The sequence below is a fragment of the Narcine bancroftii genome, chromosome 7 (assembly GCF_036971445.1).
Source record: "Narcine bancroftii isolate sNarBan1 chromosome 7, sNarBan1.hap1, whole genome shotgun sequence".
NCBI lineage: Eukaryota > Metazoa > Chordata > Chondrichthyes > Torpediniformes > Narcinidae > Narcine > Narcine bancroftii.
In genome coordinates this window covers 76275505-76292987 of record NC_091475.1, presented here as the reverse complement: position 1 = coordinate 76292987, position 17483 = coordinate 76275505, and the positions used below count along the sequence as shown (strand labels likewise).

General features: G+C 44.2%; 1 protein-coding gene, 1 long non-coding RNA gene and 1 pseudogene across 3 annotated transcripts in view; 2 read left to right on the top strand and 1 right to left on the bottom strand.

Moving 5' to 3' along the window:
* The first annotated feature begins 6849 nt into the window (after nt 1–6849).
* LOC138739018 (cilium assembly protein DZIP1L-like) overlaps nt 6850–17483 on the top strand; it is a 205379-nt gene continuing 194745 nt past the window's right edge. For both annotated transcript variants that reach the window (XM_069890367.1, XM_069890361.1), the window contains exon 1: nt 6850–7042. The gene's annotated coding sequence lies outside the window, so the exon portion shown is untranslated. The remainder of the gene's footprint in view (nt 7043–17483) is intronic.
* On the top strand, nt 9881–10510 carry LOC138740014 (cilium assembly protein DZIP1-like; annotated as a pseudogene).
* Nucleotides 10876–17483, bottom strand: part of LOC138739020 (uncharacterized) — a 78936-nt gene continuing 72328 nt past the window's right edge. The window contains exon 3 of the long non-coding RNA XR_011341956.1: nt 10876–11683. This is a non-coding gene — a long non-coding RNA (uncharacterized lncRNA). The remainder of the gene's footprint in view (nt 11684–17483) is intronic.

Sequence of the window (17483 nt, the reverse complement as noted above, 5' to 3'; positions counted from 1 at the left end):
TCACTCATGAAACTTGACCCCCGTCACTGGATGAACGTGGGATAGCTGAACAAAGTGAAGATCGGTGTCAGTGCCCTGATGATGGTGGCTGTGGAGGTGTCTGGGTAAGGGATGGCGAAGAGAAAATGGGAGTAATCGTCTATCACTGCGAGGAAGTAGACACTTCTGTTTGTTGAAGGCAGGGGGCCCTTAAAGTCAATGCTTTCAAAGGGTGTTCGAAGGGCCGGGTGGCCTTTTCGACATGGGCCTGGGGTGTGCGCAAGAAACGGGCTTGCATTCCGCGCAGACCTGGCATGCCTCAGTCATGGTCCAGACTTCCTCGATGGAATACGGGAAAGCCTGTTGTACAGTCTTTGAGTTTGTGTCTGCTTACTACTGCTGCAGTGCATCACAATTTATTTGGCTGAACATCTCTGCTACAGTAGGAGCTGTGATGGTGGCTCCCGAGTGACTGGCTCGGGAGAGGCTGGCTTAGGACTATATCCCAGTCGGGTGATTGACAGTCGGCCAGGTGTAGTCTGTCCTCTGGTGGTCTTCCTACAGATACAGAGATCGCCCCCTGCAGTGGGTTAATGCTGTATCACCACACCCACCATATAGTGTGAAACAAGAAAGTCTGCAGACACTCTGATTGTATCTGGATTGGGATGTGTGGGAAGGAGATAAATTATGGGGGCTGGAGAGGAAAGAACAGAAGAGAGAGTGAACATGTAACCAGAAATTGGAAAATTCAATATTTTTCCCTATTAGGCGTTCATACCATTCGGGCTGCAGTTTTGCTGCAAGTTGGGTGAATGGATTCCACCAGATGCAATTCATGGATTAGGCACAGTGAAAATATCATGAAACACGAAAATCTGCAGATGTGATTGCAGTAAAAAAAACAAAAGTGCTGGAGAAGGTCATGCAGTGGCCATAGGAGACTAAAAGATATAACTAACATTTTGGGCCTGAGCTTCTCATCAAGGTAATAGCCTCGCATCCTACTGGTCCTGAGAGGTTTCAAATTCAAGTGTAACCTTGTGGATGTGAATTGAATGAGTTCATATGAAATGCTGGTTTGTTTTATTGATGTCAGACCTGCCAACGTAAACAAAGCTGGGCTCATTCACTGTGGTGATATGTTTCCTCCATTGTAATATAGTCATTATTGACTACTGTATATATGAAGCTGGGCTGCCCACTGATGACTCATACCCAATGACTCCTCCCCTGTGGTCTTGGGCCATAAAGGTCAAGCCACCTCTCTCCTCCATTCCTATACCTGGATCTGGGCCAGCAAGGTTCTTCTGTATATTAAAGCCTCTCATTCCCTCAGTCTAGTCTCTGTGGTTACTGGTAGTGCCTATCAATTTAATATATAGAAATCATCTCTCTGGTAATGGAGAAGCTGCTGCGCCCCAATCAGTTAGAAGTGGACCCCCAATCCCCTGGAGCATCTGAACATTACGAGCAGTGGATCTGCCGCTTCAGCAACTTCCTCGAGGCCGCTGCCAACCTGGTGGATTCTGATGAAAAGAAACTCAAAGTTCTGCAAGCAAAAGTCGGCCAGAGAGCTTTCAAAGCAATCAGGAGATGTGCTTCTTATGCCGAGGCGATGGCTGAGCTTCGGGCCCTCTACAAACCGAAGATCAACAACGTGTACTTGCATTACCTCCTGGCTTCCTGAAAACAGCAGCCTGGTGAGTCGGCAGAAGAGTTCATTCGTACCCTGCTTGTGCTGGGGAGAGACTGTTGCCAGTCTCCTGTGCCGGTGGCCCAGTGTGTCGAAGACCTGGTCCAGGATGCCTGTGTGTTGGGGTTGAGGTCTGACTACATCAGACAGCGCCTGCTCGAAAAAGACCAGTTGCCACTGAAGCGGGCCATACTGCTGATAAGGACACTAGACTTGGCCCAGTGCCATGCAGAATCGATCGCGGGCAAAAGTGGGCCTGCCATGTGTGTGGCAAAAGTGCCACCATCTTGGGAGATGGCATCGGGGACAGGCAACCCGACCATAGCAGCTGTGGTGACCGAACATCCAAAGTGCTATTTCTGCGGGCAGATGAAGCACCCGTAACGACTCTGCCCCGCAAATGGCACTAGCTGCTCAGGCTGCAGAAAGTAAGGGACATTATCTGCAGGTATGTAAAGCCAGGATCTCCGCACGAAGCAGCATGGTGTGTACAACTGACAAGTGAGCCCTGCCTACACTTCTGGTGCCGACTGTGTGCGCGGTGAGAGGAGCGCCATCTTACCTGCTTCCCCCTCCATCCTCTGTGTGGACTGCACAGTTGCAGCCTGCTTCACTGATGCCAGTTCCACCTTCTTCCTCGACCTCGGCAACCATGACCGTGTTGTCAACATGGAGGCCGTCATCTTGTGCATCAGGCCTCTCCGCCACCAATGAAGATGACAATCCAATTCTGGCATTGATTACGTTGAACCAGGCCAGCCCTCATCCAATTGCCCACTCCGTGATGCAGATCGAGGTGAATGGACATAAGATGAACTGCCTCTTCAATAGTGTCAGTACAGAGAGCTTCATCCACTCTGACGTGGTCCGCAGGCTCTCGCTTCCAGTCTGGTCAATGAGCAGTTCCGTATCATTGGCAGCTAAAGACCATCGGACTGATATTAGTGGGCACTGTGTGGGGTCTCTGATGGTGGGGGATGAACATCATGATAACTTTTCCTTACTGGTCATGCCCCAGCTCCGTGCGCACCGATCCTCCTGGACCTCGACTTCCAGAGTCAGTTTAGGAGAGTGACGATGGTGTTCGGAGGCCTTCAACTGCCCCTCACAGTGAGCAACCCGCAATTCATGGACCCCTCTCCCTGCCCCCAGCACTGGCCTGCAGCCTCACCACCCTTCAGGTGTCCCCTCCGTCACTATTTGTGAACCTGGCCCCGGATTGCCGCCCCATAGCCACCAAGAGCAAGCGCTACAGTGCAAAGGATATGGCGTTTATCCATGCTAAGGTTCAAGTGCCTCCTGTCAGAGGAGATCATTGCCCCTAGCTCCAGTCCCTGGAGAGCCCAGGTCTTGGTGGTCAAGGGTGGGAGCAAGCCCTGGATGGTAATTGCCTATAGTCAAACCATCAACCACTTCACCCAGCTGGACACATACCCCCTTCCCCGGATAGCCAACATGGTTAATAAGGTTGCACAATACAGAGTATTCTCAACCATTGACCTCAAGTCGGCCTATCACTAGCTTCCCCTCCGCCCGAGTGACCGTATCTACGTTTTCACTTCCTTTGGGTCCCCTTTGGCATCACCAACGGCGTCTCCGCGTTCAAGTGGGTGAGGGATCGGATGGTGGAGGAGCATAACCTGGCAATGACGTTTCCCTTTTTAGATAATCACACCATCTGTGGCCATGATCAGCAGGACCAGGACACTAACTTTGCTAAATTTCTGCGGATGGCAAAGACCCTTAACCTCACATACAATAAAGACAAGTGTGTCTTTAATACCAATCGCCTGGCTCTTCTTGGATGTGTCGTGGCATATGGTGTCATTGCCCCAGACCCCAACCGCATGTGACCCCTGATGGAGTTCCCAGTCCCAAACACCCTGAAGGCACTGAAGAGGTGCCTGGGGCTGTTCTCCTACTATGCACAATGGGTGCTCAACTACACCGATAAGTCCTACCCCCTCATTAGGTCCACAACTTTCCCATTATTGGCAGAAGCCCAGGTTGCATTCCATCAAATCCGAGGAGACATCGCAAAGGCCACGATGCATGCCGTGGACGAGTCCATCCCCTTCCAGGTGGAGAGTGATGCCTCCGACTTCACGCTGGCTGCCACACTCAACCAGGCAAACAGGCCAGTAGCATTTTTTTCATGTAGCCTTCACGGTCCTGAGACACGGCATTCCTCAGTCAAGAAGGCGGCACAAGCAATTGTTGAGGCAGTGCACCATTGGCGCCACTATTTGGCTGGTAAAAGGTTTACCCTGCTGAAGGACCAGTGTGCTGTTGCCTTCATGTTTAACACGAAGCAGCGGGGTAAAATTAAAAATGACAAGATCCTCAGGTGGAGAATCGAGCTCTCCACCTACAACTATGATATCTTGTTCCGGCCAAGTAAATTCAATGATCTGCCTGATGCCCTATCCAGGGGATCGTGTCCCAGCATGCATTTTGACCGTCTCCAAGCCCTACACAATGCCCTTTACCGCCCTGGAGTTATGAGACTGTTCCACTTCATCAAGACCCGGAAACTCCCATACTCCATCAGGATGTCAGGTCCATGACCAGACACTGTCGGGTTTGCACTGCATGCAAGCCGCAGTTCTACAGACCCAACAAGGCACACCTCATAAAGGCCACTCGCCCGTTTGAATGACTAAGTGTCGATTTCAAGGGCCCCCTTCCCTTATCTAACAGGAACATTTATTTCCTGAACGTGATCGACGAGTACTCCAGGTTCCCCTTTGCCATTCCCTGTCTGGAAATGTCCTCAGCCACTGTGATTAAGGCACCATGCAGTATCTTCACTCTGTTCAGGTACCCCAATTACATCCACACCAATCGGGGGTCCTCACTCATGAGTGAGGAAATGCAGCAGTACTTTCTAGCCAGAGGCATAGCCACCAGTAGGACCACCAGTTATAACCCCAGTGTAATGGCCAGGTGGAAAGGGAGAATGCCACCATTTGGAAGGCTGTGCTCCTGGCCCTGAAGTCCAAAGACCTGCCAGTGTCTCGCTGGCAAGACGTCCTGCCAGAGGCATTACATGCCATCCGATCACTCCTGTGCACCGCTACAAACACCACGTTTGCCTTCCCCAGGAAGTCGGTGAATGGGTCCTCGATGCTCCCCTGGTTGGCGATGTCAGGCCCGGTCCTGCTCTGGAGACACGTGAGGGGCCATAAGACTGACCTGTTGGTCAAAGAGGTGTACCTCATTCATGCCAACCCTCAGTATGCCTGACGGCCATGAGAACACAGTACCCATCAGGGATCTGGTGCATGCCGGAGAGCCCGGAACCACCCCATACACCCCGTGTTTCACACCACCCCACAATGGGACTCACTATTAGGGGTAGACTCGCTTGGGACACCACCCCCCACAGACCTCACTTCAACAGGACTGGTCCTATCAGGGCACTGATCCCCCTTCCCTCCCATACCATTTCCGACACCACCCCGACACAGACAGCACCCTCTCCACATAGTCAGACAGTGACCCCCCCTCAAGACACTCGGCCAACGGAACAGCAGACCACCCCCATCCCTGCTCCCCGCAGGTCCCGTAGACAAAGAAGGTCACCGGTGCGACTGAATCTTTAGTCTTGGCAGTTTTTTTTGTTCAAAGACTGAGGGGAGTTCTGTTTTAAAAGGAGGGGTGAATGTGGTGATATGTTTCCTCCACTGTATATAATTATTGTTGGCTACAGTATATATGGAGCTGGCCTGCCCACTGATGACTCATACCCAATGATCCTGGGCCATAAGGTCGAGCCACCTCTCCCTTCCCTCCATTCCTACACCTGGATCTGGGCCAGCAAGGTTCTTCTGTATATTAAAGCCTATTTAGTCACTGTGGTTACTGGTTATGACTATCTCTCCTTCCCTCCTCAAACCAAATTTAGAGCTGGGCTCGGGGACTCCGCAGTCTATTTGGTTCCACATCTTCAAAGATTGTGAACACACGGCGACATTCAATGTGATCAATGACAGCATCATGGGACGAGTAAAGCGATATTCAGTTCATTGAATAATGTCTGCATAACAAATCCAGAGAATGCTGATGGTTGATTTGGATTGAAATATAAACCCTTTTTAAAAAAAAATGATGCATTTGTTGTGCTCATTTATCAATTAGTAAAAAAGAAAGTTCCATTGTTAAACAATGGAAAATCCATACATCCAGTGTTTTGTGAATGCTTCATCTGTACTAAGATGCGAGCTGTCTTCCCTACCTTCCCCTTCTTCCCCTTCCTCCTCTTCCTTCCCTCCCTCTTCTTCCCCATCCCCTCCCCTCCCCTCTCCTCCTCCTCTTCTTCCCCCCTTCCTCCTCTTCCCTCCCTCCCTCTTCTTCCCTGTCCCCCTCTCCTACTCCCCCTCTTCTTCCCCTTCCCCTCCCCTCCCTCCTCCCCTCTTCTTCACCTCCCCTCCCCTCCCTTTCCCCCTCCTTCCTCCCTCCCTTCTTCCCCCCTCTCCCCTCCTTACCCCTCCCTCCTTCCCCCCTCCCCTCCCCTCCTTCCCTTGCCTACTCCACCCTCTCCCCTCTCCTACTCCCCTCCTTCCCCCTCCCCCCTCTCCCTCCCCACCTCCCCCTCCCTCCCCTCCTCCTCCCCCCTCTCTCCCCCTCCCCCTCCTCCCCTCCCCTCCTCCCCTTCTCCCCTCCTTCCCCCTCCCCTCTCTCCTCCTCCACTCCCCCTTCTCCCCTCCCCTCTCCACCTCCCCACCCTCTCCCCTCCTTCCCCCTCCCCCTCCTCCTCCCCTCCCCACCCTCTCCCTAACCCTCCTCCCCTTCCCTCCTCCCCTCTCCTACTCCACCCTCTCCCCTCCTTCTTCCTCCCTCCCCTCTCCACCCTCTCCCCTCATTCCCCCCTCCTCCTCTACCCTCTCCCCTCCCTCCTCCTCCCTATCCCCTCGTCCCCCCTCCCCTCCCTCCTCCTCCCTATCCCCTCCTCCCCCCTCCCCTCCCTCCCCACTGCCCTCTCACCCCTGAAGTCTTTGTCCTGCCTTCTGCAGCCTCAAAAAAGTGAGCTGTCACACAATTATTGACCATTCGAGTTCCTCCAGTCGAGTGCATTTTATTATCTGGTTAAATCTTCGCCTTGCAGCCATTATGTTCAAAGTGTGAGTTTAATTACATTTGACTTCTGCCCGTTCAACTCTACTTCGTTTCAGGATACCGTTGGTGTCATTATTTGAGTGGAGCGAATCCCCTTCATGAACGCGAGAATCCCCTTAATAATCGACGCGAGAGCCGGAAATAATGAGTCGGCCGTGAATATGTGTTCTTAATTATATAAAAAACAAGTGCAGGACATCTCCCGGTGACCCATCCTGGCAGGAGTCGATTTTAAACAACTGCTTGCAGGTAAGAACGAGGCGCAGAAGGAACTGACGAGTTTAGTGCGAACATGTTCCCATCTGGGTGAGAGGTGGGGATTGTCAAGGCAAGGAATCCTGCACATGTTGAGATATGGAGTTCTGGATTTAAAAAGAACATTGGCAAGTCTGGTATTAAGTCTTGTTTAAGTTCAGAAAAAAATTACCGTAGAAGATTCGAATACTAATTTCCTAAAGACGTGGGGCCCTTTTATGGACCATTCGTACAATTTAACGCTTTAGGGTTGTTAAAAGCTTCGTCACTTGATACCCACGTTAGTTTTTTTCCCCCCAACCTTATATAGTGATCCGGGTTTTGAATTAATGGTTTGTAATGCACGTCGAAAGAACCAAAGACTTGTTGATCCAAACCAAAGCTTTTATTAACTAAAAGACTGGAGCATATCACAAGTAGGTCGACCAGTCCAGAATGACCTGGTCTGGCTAGAAGCAATCCTTTAAGACCTGCCAGTAGGTGTGGTGACACTCTCAGCCAATGACAGTCATCCTACATTACCATCTGTACATTACCATCACACATTGGTGAAAGAATCTGTACTATCACATCTCCCTTGTAATTTGTATTTCAATATATAATTGTTTTATTTTTTGTAATATTGCAAACTTCACTAAAAGTATCTCAAAGAAAAGCCGAGTATAGAGAACTAAATGAGGGAGGACAGAAAATACTGTGTTTTGGAATCATAGAAACTGTACTGGGGGGTGGGGGGAACTCTTGGGCGCATCAAATCTATACTGATCAATTGTTAATTTATACCAATTTACCATTAATCCCATTTTAACCCCCTCCCCCATTTTCTCTTCAATTTTCCAAGGTTCTGTGCTCAGCTATATACTAGAGACAATATATAGAGGCCATATAATCTACATGTTCACAAATCACTTCACATCCATTGAAGTGCAGATTAAACCTTAATTATTAAATTATTGTAAATTTTCCCTCTATGTCCTCAATGAACATTTGAGAGGGATGTTTTCTCTACTATCAATAATTTCTCTGACGGTTTTATAAAGAACCACATCAAAATTTGATAATTAAATATTTCTGTTTTCAACTGTGTTCTATCTGTATCATCTTCAATGGTCCATCTGTGGAATCTGATGGTTTACGTTTTCTTCACAATTAGGCTGACAGAGTTAGGGGTGCCAAATTACATAGGTGTGCTGCTATATTAACTAACTACATTTTTACATCTCCCCAGCCGAGCATAAGTAAATACTTCATAAATTGTACTTCTACACACATTACAGCAGGCTGCATTCAAGATTCCTCCTCACTTGATTTTAATTTCCAACAATAGCATCAGCAATTTTCCTCTAGATGTGATCTTTTGAAATTTTAGAAGAGCATTGAGGGGACAATATACTGACCATAATTTCTAGATACTGCATCCTTTTGGCTCCTGTTGTAGCCTCCTCTGTATCCAGAGACTAGATGCAGACTGAGAGATCGCTCTATCTGCTGCAATAGCGGGCAACCCATTTCAACTCCCTGCTCCATTCCAATGCTGACATATCTCATGCACTCATGGTCTTATGCACTGCCAGATTGAGACCACCCACAAATTGGTTGGATACTTCCTATTCCCTCCAACAAGATGGCATTAACATCGACTTGTTTGGTTTCTCTTAGCCCTATCCCCATCCCCCCCCCCCCGCCTTAACATCTCTGTTCTTCCAGCTGCCTTTCTCTCTTTCCCTCTGTTTCCTTCCTCCAGCTCTGCATTTGTAGAGCCTCCCCTGATCAATTCTCACCTTTCTTCCTGTCCTCTCATCCATGTCCACTTATGGCTGGTTGGCCTGTGCTCATGTGCCTGCCCTTTATTCCACCACCCCCCCCCCCCCACCTCCTTCAGCCTTTATATTCAGGCACCTGCCTGCTTTTTGCTCATATCTTGCCCGAAACATTGGTTCTATATCTTTACCTCCTCTGGATGTTGAATGACATGCTGAGTTTCTCCAGCATTTTTGTGTTTTTACTACAATCAGAGCATCTGCAGATTTTCATATTTAGCATAATATTTTCACTGGGTCTAATCCATGAATTGCATCTAATGGAATCCATTCACCTAACTTGCAGCAAAGCTCCAGTATGAATGCCTGGGCAGACTAAAGCTCATTGTGTATGAATGTTGAATTTTCCAATTTCTGGTTATGTTTACTCTCTCTTCTGTTCTTCCCTCCCTGCCACTCCCCCACCCCCATCCCCATAATTTATCTCCTTCATTCGCACCCCTATCTCATCATCTCTCTCACCCTTCTAAATCCATCCTCTTCATGCACATTTTACCTACAATATTTCCCCCTTACCTCATGAATCCATTTGGCATGACTTGTCCTTCCCTACTTCCCAGAGATCCTGCATTATATCACCATTATCACCTTTTCTACTTGTTAGTTTTCAGCCTTTGTGTCCATTTATCACCCTCATCACGCTGCCTCCTACCCTACCCTGTGCAGCTCATACTTCTCCACCTGACCCCATTTTTTCTTTCCCGTTGACTGTTTTTCCCTTCAGCAGATTATTTGCTCCAGATTCAGGATCTGCAATCTCATGTGTGTGTGCACGTGAGGCTTTGGAGAGGGTATAAACAAGGTTCACCAGGATTTTACTTGGATTGGAATGTATTTTAAGAAGTTGGACAAACTTGGACTTATACATCTCTTTCCAATCAGTTGAACCCACCCCCTACTATTAGTTCAAAGCCCTATTCGTACAATTAATACAAATTCAGTAACAAAATGGAAAAATTAGTTTCTAGCTTTGAGCTTTCATAACTCTAATCATTCTCTCTTTTCAGATTCTATGATGTGGTTGAATGGGATACTGGCGGTACATTATTTTCACAGTTTTCTCTCCAACAGTTCCACATGTCAGTCAGCTTCAACAGCAGATGCAGGCAGCGCTTACCTTCTTCTCTTTAAATTTAAAAGTTGTTATAAAGTCTGGATTGGAGGCAAATTAATGCCATTGATGTTGAAAGAGTAGCCAATGAACTGTATTTTATTACTTTGCAGGAAAATATAATGAATATTACCTTTTGCACCATGGATGCTGAAAAATGGCTTATTGTCAAAACCCATTGGATCCCTGCCCTGCTGAAAACCTTCAGATTGGCACAGCTCACCATTGAATATCTTCTGCATTCTCAAAACTATCTAGCATGTAAATTACAAGCATCAGAATTTAGATAAGAACATATTAAGCAGGAGCTTTGCAAGTTAACTGATAGATGAAATCTCGGAAACAGAAACGTAAACGCAGCTAATTCCTACCTCACAAATGATGTTACGGTCCGGTGCTAATAATTACCATCAGGTACAGAACTGTCTTCAGTTCATTAAAGGAGAGATTTTCATTGTGACGGTGTTGGGATATCGAACAGTACAGCAGAAGAACAGGCCCTTTAGCCCACCACATCTGTGTCCACTATGATAACAATCAAATTAATCCTATCGGCCTGTTTATAGTACATATGCCACTGGGCCATGCCTGTTCACTTATCCATCTAAAGGCCTCTTAAACATTGATGTTGTATCCACCTCCCTTACTAGTCCATACTTTTTTCTTCTTTGGCTTGGCTTCGCGGACGAAGATTTATGGAGGGGTATGTCCACGTCTGCTGCAGGCTCGTTGGTGACTGACAAGTCCGATGCGGGACAGGCAGGCACGGTTGCAGCGGTTGCAAGGGAAAATTAGTTGGTTGGGGTTGGGTGTTGGATTTTTCCTCCTTTGTCTTTTGTCAGTGAGGTGGGCTCTGTGGTCTTCTTCAAAGGAGGTTGCTGCCCGCCGAACTGTGAGGCACCAAGATGCACAGTTGGAGGCGATATCAGCCCACTGGTGGTGGTCAGGCAACAAGAGATTTCTTTAAACAGTCCTTGTACCTCTTCTTTGGTGTACCTCTGTCTCGGTGGCCAGTGGAGAGCACGCCATATAACACGATCTTGGGAAGGCGATGGTCCTCCATTCTGGAGACGTAACCCACCCAGCACAGTTGGGTCTTCAGCAGCGTGAATTAGATGCTTGCAGACTCTGCCAGCTCGAGTACTTCGATGTTGGTGATGAAGTCACTCCAATGAATGTTGAGGATGGAGCGGAGACAGCGCTGATGGAACCATTCTAGGAGCCGAAGTTGATGCCGGTAGAGGACCCATATATTTCAATGGTGAAATATTTCACAGTTCTAAGTGTTCATCATACTCAATGACTTTATCAAGAACTTTTTCAAAAGATGGGACAGAAAAAAAGAGAGGAGCTATTTTGTTGTTTTCCCCTTCCATTTCTTCTTCTTTGGCTTGGCTTCGCAGACGAAGATTTATGGAGGGGTAATGTCCACGTCAGCTGCAGGCTCGTTTGTGGCTGACAAGTCCGATGCGGGACAGGCAGACACGGTTGCAGCGGTTGCAAGGGAAAATTGGTTGGTTGGGGTTGGGTGTTGGGTTTTTCCTCCTTTGTCTTGAGGTGTCCATACTAATACATGATAAATTGCACAAAGACTGAAGTTGCCAAAACTGAAGGCTTTATTTGCAATAGATGGTCAGCATCCCTTGTGTTGGTATCTCACATTGATCTGGACTCAAACTGGGGGCAGGCTTGTGGCTTGACAACCTTTATGGGAAAGAAAGGGGAGGAGTCATGAGCCAGCCAGTGAGAGCAGGGTCAACCAGGAAAGGTCATGTAATTTACATATGAGAAATATGTACAATAGTGATTTCACACATAAACCAGGGACCTACCATTCTCTGAATATATAAAAAAATTGCCTTGTAAATCTCTTTTAAATGTTTCTCTCTCACTTTAAAATATTCCCCTCTAATATTTGACATTTCCACCCTGGGTAAAAGACCATCTACCCCATCTATAGCTCATAATTTTAAATACTTCTATCAAGCATTTCCCCTTCTTTCTCCCCCCCCCCCCCCACCCCCACATCTTGAGAATCTCTGGCACTCAGGAGTAAACCCTCCACATTTGAAGATCAATAGAGTTCTCTATAACTGAAACTGTTTGGACTAATTTGCACACTAAGTGCTAGTACCATTTGCTTGCATTTGGCCATGTCCCTCTAAATCAGTGGTTCTCAACCTTATACTCACTGCTCCAGACCCAATTGTTACTGAAATATTTTGCTGGAGTTATGATACCATGCATATAACGAGTCAATTAGGTATGATTAAAACAGTGATTTTCAAACTTTTTCTTTCCACTCTCTTACCATCTTAAGCAATCCCTTATTAATCACAGAGTACCTATGGCATAGGGAATACTTAAAGTGGTATGTGAGTGGAAACCACTACTCCAAATCTTTCCTTCCTGTGTACTTGTTTAAATGTCTTCTCAACAGTATAATTGCCCCTGCCTCTATTTCTACAGGCCATCTATTCCATATACCCACCATCCTCTCAGTGAAGAAAATGTCTTTGGGTCCTCTCTCACTCTTAATGTGTGTCCTTTAGTTTTAGAGTTCCCTTCTCTGAGAAAAAGATGGCAATAATTTATCTTATCTGTGACCATGATTTTATAAACCTCTTTAAGGTATTCCCCCCCCACTCCACCCCTCCCAATCTTAGCCGCCTACAGTCCAAGGAGAAAAGTTCTAGCTTCTCCTTGTTATTTGAAGCCTGCCAGTCCTGGTGACATTCTTGTGAGATTTTTCTGAGCCTTTCAAAATTAATATCTTCCCTGTAGCTGGGTGACCAGAACTATGTACAATACAAATGCAGTTTCACAGTTGTAATCGATCATCTCTGCTACTGTGCTCAAGAAGGTAAGTATGCCAAATGCTTTCCACCTTGTCTACCTGTGACACTTCATTCATCTAACTATGTACTTCCAAGTCTCTCTGTTTTACAACACTCTTCAGGATTCTACTATTCACCATGCAAGTCCTGCCCTACAACACTGCACACTTGACTGTTAAATTCTATGTTCTATCCCTTAGCCCACCTTCCCAATTCATCCCAGTACTGTTGTATATAACCTTAATCACTTTCCACTATGCTATCAATTTTGGTGCAATCCGCAAACTTACTAATCATGCTTGCGGTGCTGTCATCCAAGTTGGTATAAATGACCAACAGAGAGGGGGCGTGCCACGTGATGACGTGGGGTTAGTCTGATAAGCCCTGCTCTCCTCAAAAAAGCTGAGAAAAAGTGACAAAAAAGGCTATAAAAGTTACAGAAAATATAAGAAAGAGGATACATAGCAGACATCAACAATGCCAGCAAAGAAGGATAAAGGCCTTACTGCTGTACAAGAAACTGAGCAAGAAAAGAAAGAGAGGCCTACCTTAAGAAAGGAGAGAGGCCAGAAGCCGGGGAAACCTTGGACACTGCTGCACAAGGTCTCCCCGACAATGGCCACCGACATCGGGAGAAGAAGTGACTCTGCGCATGTGCGACTCCTCACACATGCGCAAAGCACAAAAAAGAAGGAAATTTAAGAAAAGATTTCAGACACTTTCAGCTCCAGTGATCAAGAAGAAGACTTAGAAAAATGAAGGAAAGAACAAAAATGACCTACAATCAAGAAAAAGGTGCAGAAGCTTTTTATCTCAGTGAATTAAAGCAAATGTTAGATCTTTTTCGACAATCCCTGAAAGTGTTAACTGATGAAGCAAGGAAGAATGGTGATGAGATGGAAAGATTAATACAACAGGTTGACACTAGATTTGAAATAGTGGATGGAAAAATTAAAAGAAATGAGTTCGAGATTCAAAATCTCAAAGATCAAATGAAGAAGGGACAAGCAGAAGCAGCTGCTAAGCATGATCAGTTAATGCAAAAAATAGATGATTTGGAAAATTTTAGTAGACAGAACAATATCAAGATTGTTGGACTTAAAGAAGGGGACGAGGGACAAGACTTGAAAAAATTTCTGCAATGATGGATACCGGAATCTTTGGGTCAAGCTGCATTTCAGGGTGACTTAGAGATGGAATGAGCCCAGAGAGAACTGAGACCTAAACCTCAGCCTGACCCAATGTCCTGACCAATACTTGTCAGATTTCTTTGATATGAAGTAAGAGAGAAGATTTTGGAGCTAGCAGCAAAACAAGCTAAAGAAAGACATTACCTTTCATTTATAATGGAAATAAGATTTTCTTTTATCAAGTTAGAAGTTTTGACGTGTTGAAAAAGAGAAAGGAGTTTAATCTGGTTAAAGATATATTGTGGAAAAAAGGCTATACCTTTGTTTTGAGATATCCAGCTGTTTTGAAAGTATTCATCCCGGGAAGGCGGAATAGATTTTTTACTGAGCCTAATGAAGCAAAGGTATATGCTGATTCATTGCCTGTTAAAGATCAACAGATGGTTGTAGACACTTGAATTCATTATATAACTGAGAGGTTTTGCTGTAACTGAAAATACATTGAGTTTCGAGAGAGTTGAAAGGGGGACGACGGTTTAACCTATATTATGTGTGATCTAATATACTGGATAAGATTAACAGATTAAAAGGTCTATTGATAAGCTGATGGTATGATGTTTCGAGTGAGTTAATGGGGAATGTGATGAAGACCACTACACTATCATGGCCATTAATGAGACTAGTTTTGCATCCTGTACAGATCAGGGTAATAGAGATGCTTTAACATCACGCGCCTCTGCTGTTTTTCCTTATAATTTTTCTTTTTTCTTCCTTATTTTTTTTGGTTCTTAGTCTGGACTGTTTATAGATGTAAGATATTTAGGAAGGGTTGGGTTGGATGGGAAGATGAAGGGGGACGCTGGATGGATATAGGTTTTAATTTTGATGTTTAATGGCAGAGAAATTGTTATTTATTAGTATTAATATTAATAGAATTCAGAATCTGATAAAAAGGATATTGAATTATATGAAAAAAATTAAAGTAGATGTGGCTTTTATACAAGAAACTCATTTAAGGGAAATAGAACATATAAAATTAAAGAGAGATTGGGTAGGAAGGATATTCTCTTTATTCTAAAGCTGGAGGAGTAGCGATATTAATAAAAGTTTACCAATTGAAATATTGGATGTAATGACTGTTAAAGTGGGGAGGTATGTGATGATAAATTTCAAAATATATTCTGAATGTTGGATCTTGATGAAGATATGCAGTGAATGTAGATGACGGAAAATTTATACAAGATGTTTTTATGAAGTTAGCTAATGCAAAAGGAAAAATAATTATGGGAGGAGACTTTAATTTTACCTTTGATTCCAAGTTGGATAGATCAGGAGGAATGATGGTTAAAAAATAAGGTAACAAAAGATGTGAAAAATGTTATGAATGAAATTAAACTTGTTGATAGTTAGAGGAAGATGCATCCTGATATTAGAGATTATTCATTTTATTCTTAAAGGCATAAGACATATTCCTGTATAGAAATATTTTTAATCGCCTCTCCACTCTAGACAAGAGCTCATCGAATTGAATAATGGGCAAGGATATTGTCTGATCATTCACCTTTAGTTATGTTGGTTTTAATGGAGGAGAAGCTAAATATAGGTTATAGATGGTTTAATGCAGCATTGCTGAAAAGGAAAGATTTTTGTGACTTTAAGGCAACAGATAAAACTTTTATGAACCTGAATGAACATTCTGTAACTAATATGTTTGTGGTATGGGGTTCTTTGAAGGCTTATTTAAGAGGACATGGTTAAAAAAGAATACACGTCCAAAGTTAATTCTTTGGAAAAGTAAATTATAAAGAGGAGAAAAAGAATTGTAAAATCAAGGGAATGATGAACAAAATGATAGAAAATTTAAAGAAATTGAAGCTTAATATGATACAAACAGAAAGAATAGAGAAGGATATAAGACGAACCTGTCAAAAGTATTACTAATTGGGAGATAGAGCTCATAAAGTTTTAGCAAGGCAATTTAATACTGAACAAGTGTCGAGAACAATTGTCACTGCAAAAGAAGATTCGGGTCATCTTACTTATGAAACACAAGGTATTAATGATGTCTTTATGAAATTTTATAGAAGTTATACAAATTAAAATCTTTGAAAGATGGGGATAAAATTGATCCATATTTATCCCAAATTACTTTATCACATTTAAGCACAGAAGAGAAGACAGAATTAACAAACCGATTTAGTGTCAGAATTATATGATATATTGATGTCTTTACCAAACAATAAGGCTCCAGGGGAGGATGGTTTCTCTCTGGAGTTTTATGGGGTTGTTGGATCAAATGGAAAAGCTTTTGGACTTACCTGAGTCATTTAAAACTGTGTTAAAACAGTTATTTTAAAAAAATGAAGGACCCTTGCTTCAGTTGTTACGAAGTCCAGAGGACCTCGAAAACCATCAGCAATAGATATGCACTATAACACAGGGTTACTTAAACAAAAGTAATTTTTAATTATAATTGAACAAGAAAACAGAATTAAACTTTAACTTATTACTTAACCGACCTAACCTACTTAATCCCCCTCTAATACTAAGTGCAGGTGTGTGTGTAATGTATATTTAAGATTAGAAAAGTTCTTTGGATCACAGTCTAATCTCACTGGTTGCAGACAATTCTTGTACTATGCACAGAAGTTAGCATTAACAAAGTTCACTGGTCTTTGGTGTTTAACAGACAAATGGTTACCACCCAGGAGGGTTCTTGCTGGTTTTCAGAGAGAGATTCCTTTTGTTCCAGGACATCCGTACCTGATTCCTTTCCAATCAATCTTGCTGACAAAACTTGCCTCCTTCAGGGTTCTCCAGATGATCCTCTTTGTTTCAGGTCACCTTTCAGATCACCAGTCTTCTCCTTTGATCAGACAGCCTTCCAAAATTTTGCCAGCTTTGTCCTTCTGGAACTGATTTCTGTGTCTCTCCTCTCTATTTCACTCCCTCCCTCTCTGAGAGCAAAACTGTTTTCTCCCTGCCTGCAAAAATCACATGCTCTCCCAGACAAGCTGTATTCTGCAATTTTGTTGATCTTTCTGCAAAAAGAATTCTGCAAAAGTCCTGCAAAAATTGTGTTTTGAAATGTGTGTGTGTGTGTAAGCTGTTCTAGCAATTCCTCCCAAGCCACCTCAAAATACTCTATCACATCATCTTCATATAGACCACTTTCACTATTGAATACTAATTATAAAATTTTGTCCAAACTAATAACTAATAGATCAGCTAAATGTTTACCTAAATTGATTAATTTGGACCAAACAGTTTTATTAAAAATAGATTAGAAGGTAACATTGTTAGATTTTTAAGTTCAATAGATATGGCTGAGAAAAGAAAAATACCATCAGTGGCTTAGCTATAGATGCAGAAAAGGCATTTGATAGATTACAATGGGATTATTTATTTAAAGTACTGAAGGTTTTTTGGAATTCTGACAAATTTTATAAATTGGATAAGAGCATTATATCTCCAAAGGCTAAAGGGATTACAAATAGGCAAATATCAAAATCTTTTTTGTTGGAAAGATCATCTAGA